Below are 7,981 nucleotides of genomic sequence, written 5' to 3' on the forward strand. Positions count from 1 at the left end.
GGTCAAGAGTTGGTCGGGTTGTGATTGTCGTAAGGATCACGGGCCAAGTGTTGGTCGGGTTGTGATCGCCGTAAGGATCATGGTGGTATCAAGGATACCGAGTCGTTGTATATTCGTGATGTTGTGCGAGAATCGTGGGTAAAAATCAAGCTCCTTGTGGTCATTTAATGATTACTACGGTATTGTTTATACCAAGCTTGATTTGATCCTGAGAGGATCGTGTGATGTCCGAGGTTGGTAAGTGATGCATGTGTTGGTTACGAGGTAACCCGAGCAGAATAAGTGGTGCATATAGTGTCATCATGTTGCATGATAGTATTGTTGGATTAATATGTTGATGTTGTTATAGCTGTATCATGTTCATGTTGATGCCATGTTGCTATGATGATATCATGTTAATTTCTGCTTAACCTGTAATTGCCATGCTATTGTTGTCTTGAATGCTGCTGGTTATTGTGAGCTTGCAAGTACATTCAATGTACTGACCTGCCGTGTCATGCTAGTTTGCGGGTCATTCCGGATTTGATTGCTTGCTTGTCGTGGTTTCCGTTCGTGCGAGCTAGGATAAGCGTTCCAGCCAGAGTCCCTGCGGAGTGGAGTTCACCACCGTCGCCGTTGTTCCGCTTCTAGAGTTATTCCGCTGCTTCGAGTTGTTCTGCTGCTTGCATAGAGCAACTGAGGATGACGTACTGTCGCCGTATTGATGTTATTCATTGTAATATCGGAGACCTTGTATTCATATTCATGTAATAATAGAAAGCCGGTTTGTTCTATGCTAAGCAGTGCCGTATTCCAGAAGACTTCTCCTCGATCTCTGGGCTAGAATATGGGGCGTTTCGGTTTTCTCTGAGCCGGGGTGCCACAGCTCCCTACCTTACATGCCAACTATTGGTGATTTTAATCTGATAGGTCAAGGGATGGCGATTTGTTTTGTGGGGGTGGGCGCTCGATAGATCGAGATGGTGAGGCTAAGACAAAGGGAGTTTCCTGAGGTTCACCCCCAAGGATGAGGGTATAACCCTAATCCTGCCCCTGTTATCTTTGTTATTGCGGTGGTCGTCAGGGATTAGGGAGATTGCCGATGAGATCTACATTGGTGGATACACTCCCTTCTGCCTGGCGGCGGAGAGGGAAAGGAAACTGGTTGGTAAGTGGATATGATTCTAGGGCTTTGCGAATCCCTAACTCTGTCTTATATATGACAAACTTCCGTATTACGTTGAACGGTGACTCCTATCCTCTCGGGTCCTGGGAGGTTCAGGCCTTGAGTAGCCAACCCTCCAGTCCTTTAGTCAGCCGGGCTCAGCCCACTTGTAATGAAGACCCCCCCTCGAGGCCCATGACTAGCTCCATTCCTCGTGCCCTCGCCGCTAGTGCATAGTAAAAAAACTGACGTACCGACTTAAAAATACTGACGTGAAACATGGGACATGCATGGTGACACAAATGGTTATCTACTAGCGGTTGGGGCGCCACCTTGTGATGCCGCTTGAGAGGAAGTTGTGTACACGTTTTTATTTAAGAAAAACATGTGGTCCTCACTTCTATCTAAAAATACATCTCAGGAAAAAAAATCCTCGCCTCCATCTAAAAAAAAAACCACCGTAGTCTACCGGCGAGCGCCACTTTGCATAACCTTCATTTAACAGAAGTATGTGGGTTTCTGACCACCATCTAAAAAAAATTAAAAAAAATCTCACCTCTATCTAAAAAATGTTCCAAAAGCTTTTTTCACCATGACCAACCAGCTTACGCCACGTGTCATAACTGGTTGGCCGCCAATCCCGCGATGCTTAATGGATTTAATGTACTCCACTGTTTTAATCAAACAAAAAATATGGTGACATTTATAATTCACAAGCCCATTGAAAAAACTAATTTACTTTGATTTACTCTGAATAAAACAATATTTGTTTCTCACACATCTGCAGGTTTGTCTTCCATAACATAATATTGCACACGGTGCCTCCCTATGTAACTAATGGATGAGTCTAGATACTGAACCTGCTACTGGAGTTTATCGAACTTAATTTTGTAAAAAATATGAAAATAATAATTCATGTCATGCTCATTTGCTTGAGCCGAGCTCGAACTTTGTCAACTTTACTCTATTCTTACAATGGAACATTGATTTTCTTTATTTACCGAGCTTTATGAGTCGACCTTGAGTCTTTGCGGGCTTGTCTTTAGCCGATCGAGCTCGAGCCCGACAACGAGCAGAAGGCTAACTCAAGCCTTGTTCAAGCTCGAACCTTATCTTCTACTGAATTTGAGCCTAATAGTATTCACTCGAGCACAGTTCGTAAGGTTGTCAGACTTACAATTTTATTATACGATTCTACCACTTTACGATGCAAACTAACCCATCCAATTCTACGATTTTAGTTCATAGAATCTACATTTCTACGATCCTGGTAGTTAAGATTCTATTGTGATCCTCATCGAAGATCTGATCCGATTCAAAATCGCGATTCTGACAACCTTTAATATGCCTGCTCCAACCGATCTGCAGTAACTGAACACTACCTTTTTGACAAAAAGCAAACACTACATTTCGCATGTGGGTGGCCAGGTCCGATTCAGCGCTTAAGGCGCTACTTATAGCCTTAAATGTATGTGGCACACACACCTCGATAGCAATTAGCTAGCCCATTTAAGGAAACTGTGCTAACCACCAGTCGACTGGTGGTTAGCAACAGATCCGCACGACCTTCGATCGATCATTCCGCTCGTCTCGCTGCGTCGTTCCTCCCGCTTCCACTGATTTTTTCCTTCTCTCAAAAACCGTAGTAAAATTGCTAGTGGTTTTTTCTGGTTTTTCGCTGCATAATATGAAAAGAAAATAAAAGTGCTTGAAAGAGGATTCGAACCCAAGTCTATGTGATACATATTGAGCCTAATAACCAACTAAGCCACCTTTTGTTGTTGTCTATTGTAGAATGACAATGTTATTTGAACCTTTCTTATTTCTGCCATATCAAAAGAAAAAATAAAGTTTGGCTTGGTAACTTTGGCAATGACCAGCGTGATAACTATTGTATGAGTAACATGATAACTATACCATGATAAAGCTGGTAACTATAGTACGAGAAGGTTAAAAGCATGGGAAAGTATGGTAATTTAACATAGAAATTACCTGTAAAATGTTTCAAAAACTTTTTTCCCTTGAATAAAAGACACCATGGTGTTTAAACGTAAAATATTAGTTATCAAGTCTGCAATGATACATCATCATGTTATTTACACAGAAATTATCGGGTGTATGTTTTTCAACAAAAAAGTTTCAGGTCAAAAGTTACAGTGGCGTTTGTATGGGAGTTATCAATTTTGTATGTTTCTATTACCATGTTATTTACACAGAAATTAGCGGGGCATCACCCCCCCCCCCGCCACAGTCGCCATATTACCAGAATCGGGTACATAAGTTATCAAGTCTGTGATGTGTGAGTTATCATGTTATTTGCAGTTATCGTGGTATGGTTCAACAACTCCTCCCACCCCTACCCCCACCGACAAAGTTACCAGAACTGGGTACATAATTTATCATGTCTACGATGTGTGATTTATCATGTTATTTGCATGGAATTTACCGTGGTATGTTTCAGCGACTCCCCCCATCCCTACCCCCACCGACAAAGTTATCAGGACTGGGTACATAATTTATCATGTCTACGATGTATGAGTTATCATGTTATTTGCATAAAAGTTATCAGGACAGTGATGGGTAAACTATCATCATATTTACACAGAAGTTATCGAGAGTATATTTCATCACAACCCCTCCCTCCGGCGGAGGGAAAATTTATGATGTTTGCGGTGCGTAAATTATTGGGGGTATATTTCAGCACCCCTTCTCGCCAAAGTTACCAGGACCAGGGTGCATAAGTTATCGGGTCTCTGATGTCTGAGTTACCATGTTGTTCACATCAGAGTAACTGGGGATATTTCATCAACACCACTTCCCTCAAAGTTATCAGGAAATTATCGGGGGGTATTTTTACACGGGTATTTATGCATGAGTGATCAAGTTCTATGATGCATGTATTGCCAGGTTATTTATTTGGAAGTTACGGGAGGGATGTTTTCAGTGTCAAAATTTACTACAATATTGTATGTAAGTTATCATTTCTGTGGTGCGTAAGTTACCATGATATTTACACAGAAGATATCGAGGTATGTCTCAATAATTTTTCCCAAGTGTAAGTTACCACGGACCATCATACACCTGTTAAAAACATATATGTCTCCATTGAAAAATTCAACATGGTAATTTTACCATAAGCAAGTGTGATAAATATATCATTAGCACCCTAATAACTATAGAATTAGCACCATGATAATTACATAAGAGTCGTGTTGGTAATCTGAACAGTGGAAGACTCAATGAAAGACGCTACATCAACTGTTGTAGAACAAAAAATGTGAGCCATGATGGCAGAGGGAGTGGTGACGGACGCACTCGTCGACAACGTGGTCTGGTGGGGCACGCCATGAAGCTTCAGAATTCTCTTTGTGAATGCACCTATGCGCACCTTGACACCCATGTTGTATCTTGTCTGAACCTTTCTTTTTGTCTGTCTGATCTTGCTAAGAAATCTGCAATCACTTCAAGTCCATTATCCTGCTTTGACAAAAGTCTGAAACTAGTAGCAACATGTTTAAGCTTCAGATTTGAGAGTCAAGTCAGGAGTGTGCCAAAAACATATGGAGGAGACAAGTGTCAAACAACAATCACCCTCGTCCAAGAAATTCCATGGAGAAAATTTCGAGTAGTTACCAGTTGCAACCTACTCCCTCTGTCTCATAATGTAAGACATTTTTTGACACTACACTAGAGTCAAAAAGTCTTACATTATGGGATGGAGGGAGCAGCTCACAAGATGATGCGCGTTAACAGTACTGAAGCAATATAAAAGTAGTTAACCACCAGCAAAAAGGCGATGCTATTAGTCCGACTAGAAGAGGACCAGGAGCAGGAGATCAACAAGGAGAGAAGGGAGGAAACAAACGACAACAATGGCGAGTGTCGAAGGAGACGTGAAGCTGTTGGGCCTATGGCTGAGCCCGTTCGTTGCACGTGTGCGCATGGCGCTGGACGCCAAGGGCGTGGGCTACAAGTATGTCGAGCAAGACCTGGCTGCCAAGATTTGACAAGTACTTGTTCACACTGTCTAATTCCCATTCTTCCATAATAGATCAGGTAATAACCGACCATACATGAGCTCCAGTAAATGTAGAACTAAAGCCAGTAAAAATATCACTACAATCTTTCCTTTCCCGGAGGCAATGGCATGCAGTCCAGCCAAGATCCCAAAATACAAAAAACAGAAGTGCAGCAAAAACAACATGTTTCCATTAATCACTGTCAAACTCATTTCTACCAAGTGATAGTCCAGCGCCGTCTCATTTCTAGACAAAAGTGCAATTCAGAAAGCCGGCTCGCATTTCACCAAAACACACACACATAATTCACCCAAAATTTGAGATGATACGAGATGGAGCCTACAATAATCTAGTCTTTACATAGGCATAACAATGTGCATGCGGGGGCAGGTACAGGAACGAATAAACCATGCCAGCAGCAGTGATTTTGAATGTTGAAGAGGGGCAAGATGGGAAGCATTAGTGATTACCAGGAACTTGTGGTAGACGAACGCCCTGGGCTCCCACGAGACGAACTCGGTCCACTGCGCACCCCACTCGCCCAGCCCCTCGCGGACAACAACAGAGACAACCGTCGAGATCAGATCAGCTAGCACCGGATCGAAGAAAATATGGAGAGAGATAGTGCATCGGAAACCACTCACACACTCACCTCAGGTCGCGGCGGGTGCGCGCGGGGCGGGAAGAGTCGCCGGATTCAGATGCGATCTCGTCGTCGCCGGATGACTCGGTCTCAGCGCCGGTGGTGGGGAGCGTGGGGGGAGACGGGGAGCGGGCCGGCCAGGCGGACGGGATGGTCGTGCTCCTGGAGGAGGCCTTCGAAGAGTGCTCGCACGGCGGCGGCTTCTTCCGCGGCGGCCGGGTTGGGAGGACGCTGTGTGGGGATTCGAAGAAGAGAGACGGACGAAGCGGTTTTTTCACTAGGCGATGGCAAGGCTTGTAAATATTAGTGAACTACATGCAGTGCGCGATGGTCGTACAATCTATAACGGATGGCATCCAGAGCGTTCGATCTGTTGCAAAAATCCAGCCGACTGGAAATTAGCTTTGTCGTTTATTTAATCATGGGAAGCGATAAAAAAATTGATATATCATGTTATTTTGATTTTTAGTAACCATATGTACTTGGATTTGTTCATAAGACAATGTAATCATCCTCATTGCATTACTCTCCAATAGAAATACCCACATCTCTAGTGATGTACTCCCTCCGTTCCAAATTACTCGTCGTGGTTTTAGTTCAAATTTGAACTAAAACCACAACGAGTAATTTGAAACGGGGGGAGTAGATCTTAATCAATTAGATAGGACTTTTTTTATGTAGTCAAAGAAAAAGTGAACAAACAGCGTGACAGAATGAGACAATATCATGTGAAAACCACATCTTCAGTGGAAGCTTGGAAACCTAAGTGCAGGCCATTGGATCCTATATATATGGACTAGATCCATACAGAACTGCTACGTGCTATTTGCATTAAAACACCTGCTGGCAGCATTGATATTTTGCACATAGCCCCTCAATGCTAGCAGAATTAGAAGCCTGTCCAACAATACTCTGCCCAAAAAGGAGAAGTATGCACAGGAATGAATACATGATACTGCAAACAGGACAGTTGCAGTTCTATCAAAATCTTGGCTGTCCAAATATGTAGGCATGTTTGAGTCAGAGGCAGCAAAAGAATCATCAAAAGACAAATATTCTGCGTTCAAATATTTGAACAGGACACATGCACGTTTGAACAGGACTTTGCCGTCTCCACTAGCCTAATTAGCTGAACGGGATGGCTCAGCCTCCATCAGGATTATTCTGCACCGAGGTCCAGCCGTACAGGATGGTTGTGGGGTTCTATTTGCAATTTGTACAGCTTTTCATCCAACAACACACATTCTCTATCCAACGGCCCAAGATAAAGTTTCTATGTTTTCACTGAATATATGTTTCCACTAGATATGTACTCGTGACAGAATAATGAAAATCTTCCTTGTACTTTTTTGTGGGGTGCTCATATAAGTTTGATATGGCATTAATGCGCTACAGAACTTTTTACTAGAACGACAGGGTCTCAAATGTAGAGGAGGCCATTGAATACATACATGAGCTGAACCGGACGGTGAAGGAACTGAAGATCCTAGTAGAACGGAAGTGGCATGGGACTAATAGGAAAAAGATGATAAAGATGGACGGAGAGGCAGCTTCCGATGGCGAAAGCTCATCGACGAGGCCAGTGAGGGATGAGCAAGACAATCAGCTCGATTGGGCCATAAGGAGCTCCTGGGTGCAGAGGGGGTCCAAGGAGTGCCATGTTGATGTCCACGTAGTGGAAAATGCAGTAAACGTCCAGCTCACTGAATGGAAGAACGCCAACTCCCTGCCTCATGCCGCGAAGGTCCTCGACGAGCTCCATCTTGAGATCGTCAGCGTGGTTGGAAAGATTGTTGACGATCACCGCATATTCGTCTTCAACACTAAGGTACTGAGAGGATATTCTTTAATTTAAGCAGCATCAGGAACCCCTTTCCTGACATCACCGATTATCATTGATTGTAATGGTACATCGTCCATGGTGACGCAGGTGTCTGAAGGCTGCTCGGTGTGTGCCCTTGCAGTGGCCGAGAGGCTCCTTCAAGCAGTGGATGCGCAGCACCAGGCCCTCGACATACTCGGCCAGGCTCTAGCAGCCAAAGTGACTATCTGAAGAAGTTCAGAGTCTGCAACTGTCTTTGAGTAGCAATTCCATGTCTGTTCTCTCAGTAAGAAATGTTGTTAATCGGGCCTTGGAGTGGAGATGACTTTGTCTTGAGCAACTTGATAGCTCGC

At 43.6% G+C, this 7,981-nt stretch overlaps 1 long non-coding RNA gene across 3 annotated transcripts; it reads right to left on the reverse strand.

Moving 5' to 3' along the window:
* Positions 1-4,299: 4,299 nt before the first annotated feature.
* On the reverse strand, positions 4,300-6,010 carry LOC119368277. Of its 3 annotated transcripts, none has more exons than XR_005176586.1 (2): positions 5,634-6,010; positions 4,300-4,643 (listed from the first exon to the last, which is right to left on the reverse strand). It is a non-coding gene; the product is annotated as an uncharacterized LOC119368277 (long non-coding RNA). The 3 variants fall into 3 exon arrangements; XR_005176587.1 differs by having other exon boundaries at positions 4,300-4,637; positions 5,634-6,006; XR_005176585.1 differs by having other exon boundaries at positions 4,300-4,596; positions 5,634-5,991.
* Positions 6,011-7,981: the final 1,971 nt, after the last annotated feature.

Source organism: Triticum dicoccoides, chromosome 2B (genome assembly GCF_002162155.2).
Source record: "Triticum dicoccoides isolate Atlit2015 ecotype Zavitan chromosome 2B, WEW_v2.0, whole genome shotgun sequence".
In the NCBI taxonomy this organism is placed as follows: domain Eukaryota; kingdom Viridiplantae; phylum Streptophyta; class Magnoliopsida; order Poales; family Poaceae; genus Triticum; species Triticum dicoccoides.